Consider the following 20,495-nt stretch of genomic DNA (forward strand, 5'->3'; position numbering starts at 1 on the left):
CCGTGACTTGTCAACGTTCATAGTGCAATCTCCAGTGTATTAGATATAAGCTTCTTGCATGTTACCAATGCGTTAAAAATAAAACCGTACAAAATTTCGATTCAAAATTTAAATTCTATCGCATGAGACACTTCATCTTATTATTCGATTTTGATGTTGACAGTCACATCTCAGTCCCGTATGTTAACAAATAACACATGTCACGTCAACCATGGTCCGCCGCGTAGTGCGGTTTGACGCGCTCGTGCAAATAAATTGCAACTACCGTCATTATTAACGGTCTAAAATCAGCGCTCGGTTGATGAATGGTGATTATTATTACACCGTTGTTAATACGTTTTCTATTCATATGTGTTTTTTTAAATAGCTTTAATTGTATAAAGTTACATTTATAGTGCAATGTAGTTGCATGGTTGCTTATTGTATTGCAGTTTTTACTTTATAGGCGATATAATCACAACACGAACGTTGGTATAACATAAATTCTCATAGCATGTCTAATTTAACTCAAACATTTCTTCTCTCAAATCTCAATGCACTTTTAAACTATGCAAGAATTATAACAGTTCGTCAAATATTTATCCCTATTGAAACTATTCTTCTTGTTAATAGCCATTGAAGCTACCTAACCAGGAATTCCTTGAGTATTTAATTACGTTATTCAGTAAAACTCACGTACCGCGCGAGCGAAGCGAGAGACAAACAGCAACCGAGCATTATCCCATTGAAAGTTAGACAAACACGCGTGCGTAGGCGCCGGTGGGATGTCATCGACCTGGCCATTTATCTAATTGCTAGTGATCGATCATCTTAACGTTATCAGTATTGTGCATTAAGGTTATTAATGATATGCTTCATGGATAGAGATGTTTTGGTTGGTGGGTAGTTTGACCTGGCGTGATTAGTTTTGTATGCCCGATATGTAAGTTAGAAATATTATATATTGTGATTGTAATCTCAATATTTATAAACAAGAGGGCGAGTTCGAGTTTGATCGTAGTGCCACAGATTACTAAATAGTTACTACGAAGTGTCTCAAATCTAAGGCCGCTTTTCCATCTGCAAGGAAACTTCCGCAAGAAATGTCCGACAGTCTGTCTGACAGCAGCTTGTAAGCCTACTTGCAGGTGGAAACCCGGCCTTAGACTTTCAAGTTGCCGTCAGACAGACTGTCGGGCATTTATTGCGGAAGTTTTCTTGAAGATGGAATCGCGGTCTATCAATGAATATAACCGTACGTTTTGAAGCTGTATTCTGAAGTATTAAGTTTATTTAAATGGAATATTAAACAGAATAAGATCTTGTTACATTTCTAGAACGAATATAATTCTCTTTGACATAATACGCGCCCAAGAAAATCATAAGTCAAAATAAAACATCAAACGGGAAGTCGTTGTTTTGTCGCAAAATCTTGAGGCGTCACAGTCGTCTGTTTAAAGGAAATTGCAATTCCCTTTTAGTATTAATATCCTGTTATTGCTTGTAACATGTTGAGCTTTATTCTAATGATGTGATGTTTCGTCTCGTACAATCATTAATCTGTATAATGTTTTAAATGTGTAGTAGCTACTTCCTTCACCATTGATTAATCTTTGTAACGTTCAAGAACAGAATACTAAATAGTTATTGTTAAGTGTTTTATGTAGATCGATGTTTCTGGAATGATTGTCAGTATTTTCAAAATTCTTTTTTCTTTAAACAAATGGAATGTTCATTATTTTGTTAGGCAAGGAAGCCATTGAATATGGTTTCAACTTTCGACGCGTAAAATATAGTAAAAACTTAAACTTACTGTATAAGGTACGTAAAATCATACTATTGTGACGCAAGCTGCATATGTCTATGAATTGAATTTGCTTTTGCCTGAATTTATGGAAGACTAGATTTCCGCCCGCGGCTTCGCCCGCGTTTGCAAAGGAAAACCCGCATAGTTCCCGTTCCCGTGGGATTTCCGGGATAAAATCTATCCTATGTGTTAATCCAAGTTACCCTCTATATGTGTGCTAAATTATCATTGTAATCGGTTCAGTAGTTTTTACGTGAAAGAGTAACAAATATCCATACATCCATACAAACTTTCGCATTTATAATATTAGTAGGATTTACCTGCTATAAATGAGTTATTACTACATACGTCATGTAAATTACATATGGATAATAGGGATAGAAAAAAATGTATTGATTCATTAGAACTACATATGAAAACATAATTAACATACTAACTAAATTTGATTAAGTACTTATTTGTAGAAATAAAAATATTTCACATGTTTGAGATTCTAATGGTTGATCGATATAGTGATTGTTAGATCTTTTGATCCTTGATGCATTTACTGAGTGATTGAGTGATTGGCCAATTGGTTGATGGATTGATGGGCTTACAGACTAATCACTAAAGGTATTCGCGTTCTTGAAGCACTATAGTTTTGGTACAGCCATTGTAATTTGTAACCATCAACTCAGGAATATTATTTCCACTATGATAAAAGAATGGCGCTATAGTCTGTCCACCGTAAGAATTGCTTTTTGACAGATCGACGGGTGATAGAAGTGATGTTCAAAAGATTATCGATTGTGAATTGTGATACCATTTCATTTATAAATTTAAAATATTATCATAAATCGAATCAGGTACGTAAATAATAATTACAACGTAAACGTACTAATAAGATATGATAAGACCACATATGCATTTTATGTTAAAACTAAACTAAACTAATATTTTATTATTTATTGGTTTATCATACAATTTGGTTGTCTTTACGTTTAAATTATATAACATAATAGAAGAGTTTTTCTGTATTGGATATATTTTACAGAGTATTTCTATCGATTTTTATAATCTATCGAACCATCATTGAATAATTCTGTATAGACATCACTAAGTGGGCGGGGCATGTCCATGAAGTACAATAATTATTTGTATGACATTTTAACATAGACAATACAATCCTTCATAGACGTGAAGCTGTCAAAAAGCAAATAATATAATGGACAGAGTATAGACGATCTATATAGCGCTGTCGTTTTCCACACTAGAAATAATACTGCTTTAAGACATCATAGTACCGAGGCAGAAGTATTGGTGCGATTGTAATAGTAGGGTGTAGGTGTAATACTCACATTTTGATTTTCACACGGGCTGGTTTGTTCAAAGCATAGCGATTCTCACGATACGAAAGTTCAGACGGACGATAACGAACATCGAAATCTATACTATAGTATATTATAAAGCTGAAGAGTTTGTTTGTTTGTTTGTTTGAACGCGCTAATCTGCGGAACTACTGGTCCGATTTGAAAAATTATTTCGGTGTTAGATAGCTCATTTATCGATTAAGGCTATAGGCTATATATCATCACGTTAAGACCTAACAGGAGCGGGTGAAACCGCAGGGCACAGCATATAAAATCAGTGTTGACAAAAATTTACAAAATTCAAACGACATGTGACGTAGATGCACTTTTACTATGCCAGTGACGAACAAACACACATTGTACTTCAAAGCGATTGTCAAATAAAGAAAGAATTTATAGAGTCGAAAGATTCGTCGAATACAAACGTTGTAGGTATACAGAGATGACAATGTAAATACAGCTACTGGGATGCTTGGTTTTGGGTCAGTGCATACACGCAGGTATTAGAGTAAACACAAATAAATAATTTTTAACGGATCTAAAACGCGATTCAGTTATTTTATTATACGTAGCCCGTCGTTTTGAATACCCACTTTACTAATAATAAAATCTTAAAAATTTTAAAAATAATAATCTAAATCTTATCTAATAAAGTATACACAAATATTTTATTCTCGGATTTTCAGAATGAAAACTATCATGTGATGTCCTTTCTCGGGTCTCAAGCTGTCTCTGTGCCAAATTCCGTCCAAATCGGTTCGGTAGTTGTCACGTGAAGAAGAGACAGACAGGCAGTGACTTTCCAATTTAGGTATAATGTATTATGTAAGGATTATTTTCACCCGGTGTTTGGAACATTTTATAGTTAGTTCATGGGATCTGATGAGATAGTAAAACTCAACTAGATTTTTTTAAAAGGACTTTTGGATCTTCCATACATAATTTAATATTTACCGCTCCAAAAACTATAGTAATGTAATAATACACATAATATCCCTGTAATACGATTACTTCGCCATGGTCTCAATAAAAATATTAGGGTAAGTAATAAAAATGCCAAGCACGAGTCTGTAATACCGGATGCAATTAATAAGCATTGCTTCGACGAACTGCACTAACATATGACATGATACACTCTTTTGATGCTGTGGGTTTGCTTGCGTTTTGCAAGGATTTGTAATGTGGTGATTAGCAGAAGAATTAATTTAAAAAATAGCAAATACCGTTGTGCGAATAGTTCTATTAATATAAATTCTAAGATAATAAGATTTGAAGATATTATTATAAAAAAAATATTGTTCATTTGATAAGTAGGTTAATTCAAAGCTTTATTCGTAATTACTCATAACCTAAACAAAAATTAAACACAAGATAATTACAAGAAAAATTAAACACAAGATAAACAAACAATTGCAATAGCTAATGTATTAAATATTTATATTAATGAGACCTCATTACGGTAATGATCAATCGGCTAAAAAGAGAACGTGTTTATGTAAAAGCGCATTATGAAATTCCAAGAGTTGCGTATAATATGTTTCAGGATCAGGACTAACGATGCATCCATGCGTCGATTGCTTTCAGCGGAATATTCTATGTCTTTTTTACATAGCTTTTGGTTTATATAGCTCAATTAGTTCACAGAGGAATATAAAAGAAACAGTAAAGTTTATTAGAAATCTTTCGTACTTAGTGGTGATCTAATAGAAAAGTGAAACAATATAGTCGAAGTAGAAGAAGTAAAAAACAGACTACAATTCGGAATAGGTACTTTTTTGTACATACTATATTTATATTGTTAACAAAATGCTGCTTAACTATATAAACGAACAGTTGTTATGATGTAAAGGCCTAAAAAATTGTTTCTTTAACTTCAATATAAACAGCCTCTAGTTTCAATGAACATTAAGTCAAGAGCATCCATGGGCGTAGCCACGGTGGGGCAGGGTGGGGCGCTTGCCCCACCCAGGCTTTGACCTGGAAGGTACCTAACCAAATCTAAAAATTGAATTATCCAGGTACTAACTACTAAGCTTAATATCCGTAAGAAAATTCACACTCGATTCTCGAAAGTCGACAGTCGACACAGAAAATGAGACCAAAACATTAGTATTATTTACCTCTACAATGACTGATTAACAAATAATTGTCATACGCCCAGCGACCAAACGGCTGAAGATAGGGACACATTTTGATCTACTTCGTGATGTGGTAGGTGAACAATAAATAAGAATAATTCGAATAACGAATTACACACGAAAAAAGAAAATAGCTGAGGCTTCTATGTTACATAAACTGTAAGAAAAATGAGTGTAGTACAGTTAGTTACAAAACTCAAAAAAATATGGGCCTTAGAAAAAAAAACTTTCAGAAAATATTACACAGAATAAAGTGAGTGTTATAAAAAAGTTCAGGCGCGTTCGCAGGCGCGTTCGCAGGCGCGTTCGCAGGCGCGTTCGCAGGCGCGTTCGCAGGCGCGTTCGCAGGCGCGTTCGCAGGCGCGTTCGCAGGCGCGTTCGCAGGCGCGTTCGCAGGCGCGTTAGCAGGCGCGTTAGCAGGCGCGTTAGCAGGCGCGTTCGCAAGCGCGTTCGCAGGCGCGTTCGCAAGCGCGTACGCAGGCGCGTTCGCAGGCGCGTACGCAGGCGCGTTCGCAGGCGCGTTAGCAGGCGCGTTAGCAGGCGCGTTCGCAAGCGCGTTCGCAGGCGCGTTCGCAGGCGCGTTCGCAGGTTCGAAGACCTGGATATGACTTTGGGTACATACAGTTGCTACTTGCTAGTTACATATTATTTTTTTATTGTTGCCCCACCTTGAGCCCATGGCTAGCTACGCCCATGAGAGCATCAGAAAATCAATTTTACAGTTCTCTTATTTTAGCGACAAGTCGCCAATTGCAGTCTTGTTGTGTTGAACGAGCTATTTTTTACTTTTTATACATTTTGCTATGACTTTGAATATTTGCTAAAAATGCTGTTATTGATCTAGTATATAATAATTGTTGTAATACAATTAATTCTTAATTGTGATAGGTTAATAGTTTAATACTAAAGGTTTTAAATTTAAATGATATGTTGCAAAAAAGTCTGAGTGTTAAAGAACAGTGTTGTTTTATCACCATTTCTTATTGCATCATCTGGCCTACTTTATCTTGTTAGTAAGCAAAACGATTCGATCTACGGAATAGGAACAAAACCAACTTAATAATTCCGAAAACAAGACGGGTCAATGCTTTGTTCAACGTTCGATTAAAATTGTATTATAATAAACTTTTGTAGGTTATCATTTGCACTGTGGGAATCCGATAAGTATTATCTCAGAATATGTAGTACAAAATCAAAGTCACGTTTGCGTTTTGTATGTTTGTATAACTGTAAGTGAGATAGCGATCAAGCATTCGGGAGTGGTTCGCGAGAAATATTTGTACATTTATGTACGTCATGTACTATAAAGTGTACAGTTTCGGTAAATGAAGTATACAGATAAATATATATTGAAGTGAAACTTCTTTGGGTGCGTTGAGAGTAAAATTTCAATCCGTCATGGCAACACCATCATATCATGGAGTAAGGTGAAGATTTTGGTATCCTCAAATCTTGCCAAAGAAGTTTCACTTCTGACACGTGTGCCCGGTACACACGCTCTTTTTAATACTGTTGTTAAGTGAATTAGCAAAACCGAAAACTATGATTTACATTGTATTTTTTTCAGCAATATGCAATGAAAACTTAAGTAGCAATGCGAGATTCATGTCTCTATATCAGTACTTTACTAGAGATATAAATTATAAACCTAACTCAATGTTTTTGTATAGTATAGGATAGATTTTCTTTAGTACAATATGTCAGTACTTAATAGTTACTTTGGTTCTATAAACTTTATTTGTTTTACACAAAACTCCCAACCGAATGATCGTGGGTCGTTGATCTATAAATCGTCCTGAGCCCGCGCATTAGCGGCGCTCTTCAAACGACCAATTATCGCTATCTGTGCAGTGACGATTGAAACCCCATCGCGGCGCAAGACGTAAGCTGTTGAAATGTCTTGTGAAAGAAAATGTCCTAAAGTAGGTACATACGTACTAAAAATGAGACATAAGCAAACAAATAAAAGTACATATATGTACTAAGTTCCACTAACTGCTAGACTCTTCTTAGGTATTCTTTTACTAATATTTAGTATAACCTCGTATAGGTACATAGTATGACATAACCTCCGGTTAAACTATTTTATACATGTAGCGAAGCGAATTTACCGAATTCTAAAATTTAACCTGGCTGGTATAGTAGTAATAAATTTTATAAAAGCTTTGTATTATAAATTTTTCGTATACCTATTATGCAACGACGACTTGGTATCCCAAGTTAATGTAGTCATAAATTTATTACTTAGGTAGCGCGATAGTCATTTCAGTTTCAATCTGCTCGTTAACACTTGTCATAAGTTGTTTGAACGAAGGGTTATTTTATTAACCTTCATGCCTTTATGAAACAACAACAATATATATATGAAAGAAAGATACAAATATATAATCTAAGGAAAACTAAAAAAGCTTTGTTGATACTTAAGAACCACTTATTTTTAAGTCGGTTAAAAATAAGCTTCTATAATAAGCCATCTATAAAAAGCTTTACTTTAAGTTTAATTAAAATATGTAAAATATGCACTTAGTGTGACTTAATTATTCCACTAATGTATAAAATATCGCTTGAAACAGAGCTAGGCCTAATTCCTTGTCTTAATGCCCATTTGCTTCGATAAATCGGCCATTTTGTAATCTCAATACTGTATTACGACTCTATATAAACTGCATTTAACTCGTTTATTCTAATTTAATCTAGAGACGAGAAATTGGAGATATTGGACATAATACTGTTATAAATTAGTTGTTGGAGGATAAGATTTTAACGTTAGGTACTTAATTTCTCGTTTATTTGCGATGTTTTATGGTATTGTAATTGAATCGGACTCAAAATCTTACATTGGTATAAATTCTAATTTATCATTGTTGCTGAGTGCTAAGGGCATAACCCAAGATGGTAGTCATAAATAGACTGAAAAACTGTAATAGGTATCCCTATATATATCACTATATAGTAATATAGTGATGGGCATATATTTTACTTTCCACGCTTTAGTTTTATTTTTCATTCAAGACTGGCAAGAGAAATAAACTGTAAAAAAATTACCTGAATGTGTGTAAAGACTATGTTTATTTATAAATAATGTATCTGTAATTATGTAGTAAAAAACTCATAAACGAAACTGTTATTCTTACATACCTAACAAAATATTCATTAAATAACTCTGTGACAATAATTTGGCTTAATAAAAATAGCAATAAAAGTATGTGTTAACTGGAGTTTTTTAAACTATAAATAACACGCGATAAAATTGAAAACAAACCTGTCTCGGAGATATACGGCTCTCTAAAACTTTACATGTATCTCAACTTTACGACTAAAAACTCGTAAATTGTCTACTTAATCCAATTTGACTTAATCTTCTGCTTTTATAAATATAATCCACTGCTAATGCATTATTTTCTTTTAATTGAGCCGTCTGAACAAATAAACAAAAAATAATATGATTTATGAATCCCACCGGAAAGATTAAACTACTAGCGCAGAATACTTAATATAACCTAACGCTACTACATACTGTATACTGGTTCTTTATAATTATTATTTATTTGATGTTATTTATTATGTTAAGCTGCTTGTGGAATGATTAAAATATTAATAAATAAATATAAAGATATTACCTATCATAAATTACCTATCAGGCAGATTTTAGTCACTCTTATGAAGACATAATTGTGTGTCCTATATTGAGTACACAATATGATGATGCGATTTGTAGCACTAGGTTACTGTTTTAATTTGTTTCTCGATATTTTTTTTTCATAAGTTAGTATTCCAGAATCACCGCGGCGCAAAAAATGGAATACATTATAATTATTACTCGTGTAATCTAGATTCTAGACATTATTTCACACATTCAAAACATGTAAGTATGTATTTTAGATGGTATTTATCTAAAAAGAAATATTTGGCCACTTTCACAACAAAAAATTAACCTTAAAATAGTGTCGTTTCGCCAAAATAAGGGATCGGCAAACAGACAGCAATAAAAATTAACATAATTTGTCATCCGTCAGTTAATATGAGTCTGTCAACAGATTTAAGAACAATGACTTTTTATTGTTTGGCAGTCGTTTTTCTTTGTTCGCAAAATGCTTTGATGATCATTTTTTGTCTGGCACCTTTGAAATTTGTAAATGAGATGCATTTAAAGTGGCACATCTGGTATTATATTGATTGTGTTTATTGCATTTATTTGGTAATTCCAAGATACAATTTAGTTTAATTGTAGCAAGGAGTTTTATTTTAGTTAATACTTATTGCATAGAATGTGTAAGAATTGTTTAAATTTAAATTCAATTCCTATCTTGAATTTATATTTTTTTGGTTTTTATGGCATTCAAATGCTTTATAAATATAAATTTATAAAGAATAGAAAAAATTCGATCACGAGGCGGGACTTGAACCCGCATCCTTCGCGCCATTCCGGGGCGGATGCCTAACCAACTCAGCCACTCGTGACCCGCCTGAGCAATCGAATTTATTCTATCCTTTCAGTTTTATGTGTCTTAAGGGACACACCGCGCGCCATCTATTGAGATGATTTAACAACCATTTCAACCAATATGAAGCACTTTTCAGTGAATACAATATTGTAACGATGGAACACGACCTTTTCTTGAATTTATATTTTTTTGGTTTTTATGGCATTCAAATGCTTTATAAATATAAATTTATAAAGAATAGAAAAAATTCGATCACGAGGCGGGACTTGAACCCGCATCCTTCGCGCCATTCCGGGGCGGATGCCTAACCAACTCAGCCACTCGTGACCCGCCTGAGCAATCGAATTTATTCTATCCTTTCAGTTTTATGTGTCTTAAGGGACACACCGCGCGCCATCTATTGAGATGATTTAACAACCATTTCAACCAATATGAAGCACTTTTCAGTGAATACAATATTGTAACGATGGAACACGACCTTTTCTTGAATTTATATTTTTTTGGTTTTTATGGCATTCAAATGCTTTATAAATATAAATTTATAAAGAATAGAAAAAATTCGATCACGAGGCGGGACTTGAACCCGCATCCTTCGCGCCATTCCGGGGCGGATGCCTAACCAACTCAGCCACTCGTGACCCGCCTGAGCAATCGAATTTATTCTATCCTTTCAGTTTTATGTGTCTTAAGGGACACACCGCGCGCCATCTATTGAGATGATTTAACAACCATTTCAACCAATATGAAGCACTTTTCAGTGAATACAATATTGTAACGATGGAACACGACCTTTTCTTGAATTTATATTTTTTTGGTTTTTATGGCATTCAAATGCTTTATAAATATAAATTTATAAAGAATAGAAAAAATTCGATCACGAGGCGGGACTTGAACCCGCATCCTTCGCGCCATTCCGGGGCGGATGCCTAACCAACTCAGCCACTCGTGACCCGCCTGAGCAATCGAATTTATTCTATCCTTTCAGTTTTATGTGTCTTAAGGGACACACCGCGCGCCATCTATTGAGATGATTTAACAACCATTTCAACCAATATGAAGCACTTTTCAGTGAATACAATATTGTAACGATGGAACACGACCTTTTCTTGAATTTATATTTTTTTGGTTTTTATGGCATTCAAATGCTTTATAAATATAAATTTATAAAGAATAGAAAAAATTCGATCACGAGGCGGGACTTGAACCCGCATCCTTCGCGCCATTCCGGGGCGGATGCCTAACCAACTCAGCAACTCGTGACCCGCCTGAGCAATCGAATTTATTCTATCCTTTCAGTTTTATGTGTCTTAAGGGACACACCGCGCGCCATCTATTGAGATGATTTAACAACCATTTCAACCAATATGAAGCACTTTTCAGTGAATACAATATTGTAACGATGGAACACGACCTTTTCTTGAATTTATATTTTTTTGGTTTTTATGGCATTCAAATGCTTTATAAATATAAATTTATAAAGAATAGAAAAAATTCGATCACGAGGCGGGACTTGAACCCGCATCCTTCGCGCCATTCCGGGGCGGATGCCTAACCAACTCAGCCACTCGTGACCCGCCTGAGCAATCGAATTTATTCTATCCTTTCAGTTTTATGTGTCTTAAGGGACACACCGCGCGCCATCTATTGAGATGATTTAACAACCATTTCAACCAATATGAAGCACTTTTCAGTGAATACAATATTGTAACGATGGAACACGACCTTTTCTTGAATTTATATTTTTTTTGGTTTTTATGGCATTCAAATGCTTTATAAATATAAATTTATAAAGAATAGAAAAAATTCGATCACGAGGCGGGACTTGAACCCGCATCCTTCGCGCCATTCCGGGGCGGATGCCTAACCAACTCAGCCACTCGTGACCCGCCTGAGCAATCGAATTTATTCTATCCTTTCAGTTTTATGTGTCTTAAGGGACACACCGCGCGCCATCTATTGAGATGATTTAACAACCATTTCAACCAATATGAAGCACTTTTCAGTGAATACAATATTGTAACGATGGAACACGACCTTTTCTTGAATTTATATTTTTTTGGTTTTTATGGCATTCAAATGCTTTATAAATATAAATTTATAAAGAATAGAAAAAATTCGATCACGAGGCGGGACTTGAACCCGCATCCTTCGCGCCATTCCGGGGCGGATGCCTAACCAACTCAGCCACTCGTGACCCGCCTGAGCAATCGAATTTATTCTATCCTTTCAGTTTTATGTGTCTTAAGGGACACACCGCGCGCCATCTATTGAGATGATTTAACAACCATTTCAACCAATATGAAGCACTTTTCAGTGAATACAATATTGTAACGATGGAACACGACCTTTTCTTGAATTTATATTTTTTTGGTTTTTATGGCATTCAAATGCTTTATAAATATAAATTTATAAAGAATAGAAAAAATTCGATCACGAGGCGGGACTTGAACCCGCATCCTTCGCGCCATTCCGGGGCGGATGCCTAACCAACTCAGCCACTCGTGACCCGCCTGAGCAATCGAATTTATTCTATCCTTTCAGTTTTATGTGTCTTAAGGGACACACCGCGCGCCATCTATTGAGATGATTTAACAACCATTTCAACCAATATGAAGCACTTTTCAGTGAATACAATATTGTAACGATGGAACACGACCTTTTCTTGAATTTATATTTTTTTGGTTTTTATGGCATTCAAATGCTTTATAAATATAAATTTATAAAGAATAGAAAAAATTCGATCACGAGGCGGGACTTGAACCCGCATCCTTCGCGCCATTCCGGGGCGGATGCCTAACCAACTCAGCCACTCGTGACCCGCCTGAGCAATCGAATTTATTCTATCCTTTCAGTTTTATGTGTCTTAAGGGACACACCGCGCGCCATCTATTGAGATGATTTAACAACCATTTCAACCAATATGAAGCACTTTTCAGTGAATACAATATTGTAACGATGGAACACGACCTTTTCTTGAATTTATATTTTTTTGGTTTTTATGGCATTCAAATGCTTTATAAATATAAATTTATAAAGAATAGAAAAAATTCGATCACGAGGCGGGACTTGAACCCGCATCCTTCGCGCCATTCCGGGGCGGATGCCTAACCAACTCAGCCACTCGTGACCCGCCTGAGCAATCGAATTTATTCTATCCTTTCAGTTTTATGTGTCTTAAGGGACACACCGCGCGCCATCTATTGAGATGATTTAACAACCATTTCAACCAATATGAAGCACTTTTCAGTGAATACAATATTGTAACGATGGAACACGACCTTTTCTTGAATTTATATTTTTTTGGTTTTTATGGCATTCAAATGCTTTATAAATATAAATTTATAAAGAATAGAAAAAATTCGATCACGAGGCGGGACTTGAACCCGCATCCTTCGCGCCATTCCGGGGCGGATGCCTAACCAACTCAGCCACTCGTGACCCGCCTGAGCAATCGAATTTATTCTATCCTTTCAGTTTTATGTGTCTTAAGGGACACACCGCGCGCCATCTATTGAGATGATTTAACAACCATTTCAACCAATATGAAGCACTTTTCAGTGAATACAATATTGTAACGATGGAACACGACCTTTTCTTGAATTTATATTTTTTTGGTTTTTATGGCATTCAAATGCTTTATAAATATAAATTTATAAAGAATAGAAAAAATTCGATCACGAGGCGGGACTTGAACCCGCATCCTTCGCGCCATTCCGGGGCGGATGCCTAACCAACTCAGCCACTCGTGACCCGCCTGAGCAATCGAATTTATTCTATCCTTTCAGTTTTATGTGTCTTAAGGGACACACCGCGCGCCATCTATTGAGATGATTTAACAACCATTTCAACCAATATGAAGCACTTTTCAGTGAATACAATATTGTAACGATGGAACACGACCTTTTCTTGAATTTATATTTTTTTGGTTTTTATGGCATTCAAATGCTTTATAAATATAAATTTATAAAGAATAGAAAAAATTCGATCACGAGGCGGGACTTGAACCCGCATCCTTCGCGCCATTCCGGGGCGGATGCCTAACCAACTCAGCCACTCGTGACCCGCCTGAGCAATCGAATTTATTCTATCCTTTCAGTTTTATGTGTCTTAAGGGACACACCGCGCGCCATCTATTGAGATGATTTAACAACCATTTCAACCAATATGAAGCACTTTTCAGTGAATACAATATTGTAACGATGGAACACGACCTTTTCTTGAATTTATATTTTTTTGGTTTTTATGGCATTCAAATGCTTTATAAATATAAATTTATAAAGAATAGAAAAAATTCGATCACGAGGCGGGACTTGAACCCGCATCCTTCGCGCCATTCCGGGGCGGATGCCTAACCAACTCAGCCACTCGTGACCCGCCTGAGCAATCGAATTTATTCTATCCTTTCAGTTTTATGTGTCTTAAGGGACACACCGCGCGCCATCTATTGAGATGATTTAACAACCATTTCAACCAATATGAAGCACTTTTCAGTGAATACAATATTGTAACGATGGAACACGACCTTTTCTTGAATTTATATTTTTTTGGTTTTTATGGCATTCAAATGCTTTATAAATATAAATTTATAAAGAATAGAAAAAATTCGATCACGAGGCGGGACTTGAACCCGCATCCTTCGCGCCATTCCGGGGCGGATGCCTAACCAACTCAGCCACTCGTGACCCGCCTGAGCAATCGAATTTATTCTATCCTTTCAGTTTTATGTGTCTTAAGGGACACACCGCGCGCCATCTATTGAGATGATTTAACAACCATTTCAACCAATATGAAGCACTTTTCAGTGAATACAATATTGTAACGATGGAACACGACCTTTTCTTGAATTTATATTTTTTTTGGTTTTTATGGCATTCAAATGCTTTATAAATATAAATTTATAAAGAATAGAAAAAATTCGATCACGAGGCGGGACTTGAACCCGCATCCTTCGCGCCATTCCGGGGCGGATGCCTAACCAACTCAGCCACTCGTGACCCGCCTGAGCAATCGAATTTATTCTATCCTTTCAGTTTTATGTGTCTTAAGGGACACACCGCGCGCCATCTATTGAGATGATTTAACAACCATTTCAACCAATATGAAGCACTTTTCAGTGAATACAATATTGTAACGATGGAACACGACCTTTTCTTGAATTTATATTTTTTTGGTTTTTATGGCATTCAAATGCTTTATAAATATAAATTTATAAAGAATAGAAAAAATTCGATCACGAGGCGGGACTTGAACCCGCATCCTTCGCGCCATTCCGGGGCGGATGCCTAACCAACTCAGCCACTCGTGACCCGCCTGAGCAATCGAATTTATTCTATCCTTTCAGTTTTATGTGTCTTAAGGGACACACCGCGCGCCATCTATTGAGATGATTTAACAACCATTTCAACCAATATGAAGCACTTTTCAGTGAATACAATATTGTAACGATGGAACACGACCTTTTCTTGAATTTATATTTTTTTGGTTTTTATGGCATTCAAATGCTTTATAAATATAAATTTATAAAGAATAGAAAAAATTCGATCACGAGGCGGGACTTGAACCCGCATCCTTCGCGCCATTCCGGGGCGGATGCCTAACCAACTCAGCCACTCGTGACCCGCCTGAGCAATCGAATTTATTCTATCCTTTCAGTTTTATGTGTCTTAAGGGACACACCGCGCGCCATCTATTGAGATGATTTAACAACCATTTCAACCAATATGAAGCACTTTTCAGTGAATACAATATTGTAACGATGGAACACGACCTTTTCTTGAATTTATATTTTTTTGGTTTTTATGGCATTCAAATGCTTTATAAATATAAATTTATAAAGAATAGAAAAAATTCGATCACGAGGCGGGACTTGAACCCGCATCCTTCGCGCCATTCCGGGGCGGATGCCTAACCAACTCAGCCACTCGTGACCCGCCTGAGCAATCGAATTTATTCTATCCTTTCAGTTTTATGTGTCTTAAGGGACACACCGCGCGCCATCTATTGAGATGATTTAACAACCATTTCAACCAATATGAAGCACTTTTCAGTGAATACAATATTGTAACGATGGAACACGACCTTTTCTTGAATTTATATTTTTTTGGTTTTTATGGCATTCAAATGCTTTATAAATATAAATTTATAAAGAATAGAAAAAATTCGATCACGAGGCGGGACTTGAACCCGCATCCTTCGCGCCATTCCGGGGCGGATGCCTAACCAACTCAGCCACTCGTGACCCGCCTGAGCAATCGAATTTATTCTATCCTTTCAGTTTTATGTGTCTTAAGGGACACACCGCGCGCCATCTATTGAGATGATTTAACAACCATTTCAACCAATATGAAGCACTTTTCAGTGAATACAATATTGTAACGATGGAACACGACCTTTTCTTGAATTTATATTTTTTTGGTTTTTATGGCATTCAAATGCTTTATAAATATAAATTTATAAAGAATAGAAAAAATTCGATCACGAGGCGGGACTTGAACCCGCATCCTTCGCGCCATTCCGGGGCGGATGCCTAACCAACTCAGCCACTCGTGACCCGCCTGAGCAATCGAATTTATTCTATCCTTTCAGTTTTATGTGTCTTAAGGGACACACCGCGCGCCATCTATTGAGATGATTTAACAACCATTTCAACCAATATGAAGCACTTTTCAGTGAATACAATATTGTAACGATGGAACACGACCTTTTCTTGAATTTATATTTTTTTGGTTTTTATGGCATTCAAATGCTTTATAAATATAAATTTATAAAGAATAGAAAAAATTCGATCACGAGGCGGGACTTGAACCCGCATCCTTCGCGCCATTCCGGGGCGGATGCCTAACCAACTCAGCCACTCGTGACCCGCCTGAGCAATCGAATTTATTCTATCCTTTCAGTTTTATGTGTCTTAAGGGACACACCGCGCGCCATCTATTGAGATGATTTAACAACCATTTCAACCAATATGAAGCACTTTTCAGTGAATACAATATTGTAACGATGGAACACGACCTTTTCTTGAATTTATATTTTTTTTGGTTTTTATGGCATTCAAATGCTTTATAAATATAAATTTATAAAGAATAGAAAAAATTCGATCACGAGGCGGGACTTGAACCCGCATCCTTCGCGCCATTCCGGGGCGGATGCCTAACCAACTCAGCCACTCGTGACCCGCCTGAGCAATCGAATTTATTCTATCCTTTCAGTTTTATGTGTCTTAAGGGACACACCGCGCGCCATCTATTGAGATGATTTAACAACCATTTCAACCAATATGAAGCACTTTTCAGTGAATACAATATTGTAACGATGGAACACGACCTTTTCTTGAATTTATATTTTTTTGGTTTTTATGGCATTCAAATGCTTTATAAATATAAATTTATAAAGAATAGAAAAAATTCGATCACGAGGCGGGACTTGAACCCGCATCCTTCGCGCCATTCCGGGGCGGATGCCTAACCAACTCAGCCACTCGTGACCCGCCTGAGCAATCGAATTTATTCTATCCTTTCAGTTTTATGTGTCTTAAGGGACACACCGCGCGCCATCTATTGAGATGATTTAACAACCATTTCAACCAATATGAAGCACTTTTCAGTGAATACAATATTGTAACGATGGAACACGACCTTTTCTTGAATTTATATTTTTTTGGTTTTTATGGCATTCAAATGCTTTATAAATATAAATTTATAAAGAATAGAAAAAATTCGATCACGAGGCGGGACTTGAACCCGCATCCTTCGCGCCATTCCGGGGCGGATGCCTAACCAACTCAGCCACTCGTGACCCGCCTGAGCAATCGAATTTATTCTATCCTTTCAGTTTTATGTGTCTTAAGGGACACACCGCGCGCCATCTATTGAGATGATTTAACAACCATTTCAACCAATATGAAGCACTTTTCAGTGAATACAATATTGTAACGATGGAACACGACCTTTTCTTGAATTTATATTTTTTTGGTTTTTATGGCATTCAAATGCTTTATAAATATAAATTTATAAAGAATAGAAAAAATTCGATCACGAGGCGGGACTTGAACCCGCATCCTTCGCGCCATTCCGGGGCGGATGCCTAACCAACTCAGCCACTCGTGACCCGCCTGAGCAATCGAATTTATTCTATCCTTTCAGTTTTATGTGTCTTAAGGGACACACCGCGCGCCATCTATTGAGATGATTTAACAACCATTTCAACCAATATGAAGCACTTTTCAGTGAATACAATATTGTAACGATGGAACACGACCTTTTCTTGAATTTATATTTTTTTGGTTTTTATGGCATTCAAATGCTTTATAAATATAAATTTATAAAGAATAGAAAAAATTCGATCACGAGGCGGGACTTGAACCCGCATCCTTCGCGCCATTCCGGGGCGGATGCCTAACCAACTCAGCCACTCGTGACCCGCCTGAGCAATCGAATTTATTCTATCCTTTCAGTTTTATGTGTCTTAAGGGACACACCGCGCGCCATCTATTGAGATGATTTAACAACCATTTCAACCAATATGAAGCACTTTTCAGTGAATACAATATTGTAACGATGGAACACGACCTTTTCTTGAATTTATATTTTTTTGGTTTTTATGGCATTCAAATGCTTTATAAATATAAATTTATAAAGAATAGAAAAAATTCGATCACGAGGCGGGACTTGAACCCGCATCCTTCGCGCCATTCCGGGGCGGATGCCTAACCAACTCAGCCACTCGTGACCCGCCTGAGCAATCGAATTTATTCTATCCTTTCAGTTTTATGTGTCTTAAGGGACACACCGCGCGCCATCTATTGAGATGATTTAACAACCATTTCAACCAATATGAAGCACTTTTCAGTGAATACAATATTGTAACGATGGAACACGACCTTTTCTTGAATTTATATTTTTTTGGTTTTTATGGCATTCAAATGCTTTATAAATATAAATTTATAAAGAATAGAAAAAATTCGATCACGAGGCGGGACTTGAACCCGCATCCTTCGCGCCATTCCGGGGCGGATGCCTAACCAACTCAGCCACTCGTGACCCGCCTGAGCAATCGAATTTATTCTATCCTTTCAGTTTTATGTGTCTTAAGGGACACACCGCGCGCCATCTATTGAGATGATTTAACAACCATTTCAACCAATATGAAGCACTTTTCAGTGAATACAATATTGTAACGATGGAACACGACCTTTTCTTGAATTTATATTTTTTTGGTTTTTATGGCATTCAAATGCTTTATAAATATAAATTTATAAAGAATAGAAAAAATTCGATCACGAGGCGGGACTTGAACCCGCATCCTTCGCGCCATTCCGGGGCGGATGCCTAACCAACTCAGCCACTCGTGACCCGCCTGAGCAATCGAATTTATTCTATCCTTTCAGTTTTATGTGTCTTAAGGGACACACCGCGCGCCATCTATTGAGATGATTTAACAACCATTTCAACCAATATGAAGCACTTTTCAGTGAATACAATATTGTAACGATGGAACACGACCTTTTCTTGAATTTATATTTTTTTGGTTTTTATGGCATTCAAATGCTTTATAAATATAAATTTATAAAGAATAGAAAAAATTCGATCACGAGGCGGGACTTGAACCCGCATCCTTCGCGCCATTCCGGGGCGGATGCCTAACCAACTCAGCCACTCGTGACCCGCCTGAGCAATCGAATTTATTCTATCCTTTCAGTTTTATGTGTCTTAAGGGACACACCGCGCGCCATCTATTGAGATGATTTAACAACCATTTCAACCAATATGAAGCACTTTTCAGTGAATACAATATTGTAACGATGGAACACGACCTTTTCTTGAATTTATATTTTTTTGGTTTTTATGGCATTCAAATGCTTTATAAATATAAATTTATAAAGAATAGAAAAAATTCGATCACGAGGCGGGACTTGAACCCGCATCCTTCGCGCCATTCCGGGGCGGATGCCTAACCAACTCAGCCACTCGTGACCCGCCTGAGCAATCGAATTTATTCTATCCTTTCAGTTTTATGTGTCTTAAGGGACACACCGCGCGCCATCTATTGAGATGATTTAACAACCATTTCAACCAATATGAAGCACTTTTCAGTGAATACAATATTGTAACGATGGAACACGACCTTTTCTTGAATTTATATTTTTTTTGGTTTTTATGGCATTCAAATGCTTTATAAATATAAATTTATAAAGAATAGAAAAAATTCGATCACGAGGCGGGACTTGAACCCGCATCCTTCGCGCCCTTCCGGGGCGGATGCCTAACCAACTCAGCCACTCGTGACCCGCCTGAGCAATCGAATTTATTCTATCCTTTCAGTTTTATGTGTCTTAAGGGACACACCGCGCGCCATCTATTGAGATGATTTAACAACCATTTCAACCAATATGAAGCACTTTTCAGTGAATACAATATTGTAACGATGGAACACGACCTTTTCTTGAATTTATATTTTTTTGGTTTTTATGGCATTCAAATGCTTTATAAATATAAATTTATAAAGAATAGAAAAAATTCGATCACGAGGCGGGACTTGAACCCGCATCCTTCGCGCCATTCCGGGGCGGATGCCTAACCAACTCAGCCACTCGTGACCCGCCTGAGCAATCGAATTTATTCTATCCTTTCAGTTTTATGTGTCTTAAGGGACACACCGCGCGCCATCTATTGAGATGATTTAACAACCATTTCAACCAATATGAAGCACTTTTCAGTGAATACAATATTGTAACGATGGAACACGACCTTTTCTTGAATTTATATTTTTTTGGTTTTTA

The 20,495-nt window shown here is 36.6% G+C and overlaps 1 protein-coding gene across 1 annotated transcript in view; it reads left to right on the top strand.

The window, feature by feature from the left end:
• The window catches only part of LOC123698867 (putative phosphatidate phosphatase), a 96,605-nt gene that overhangs the window by 55,868 nt on the left and 20,242 nt on the right, over positions 1-20,495 (top strand). The gene's annotated exons all lie outside the window — the stretch shown is intronic.

This window comes from Colias croceus, chromosome 17, assembly GCF_905220415.1.
Source record: "Colias croceus chromosome 17, ilColCroc2.1".
Taxonomy (NCBI): Eukaryota; Metazoa; Arthropoda; class Insecta; order Lepidoptera; family Pieridae; genus Colias; species Colias croceus.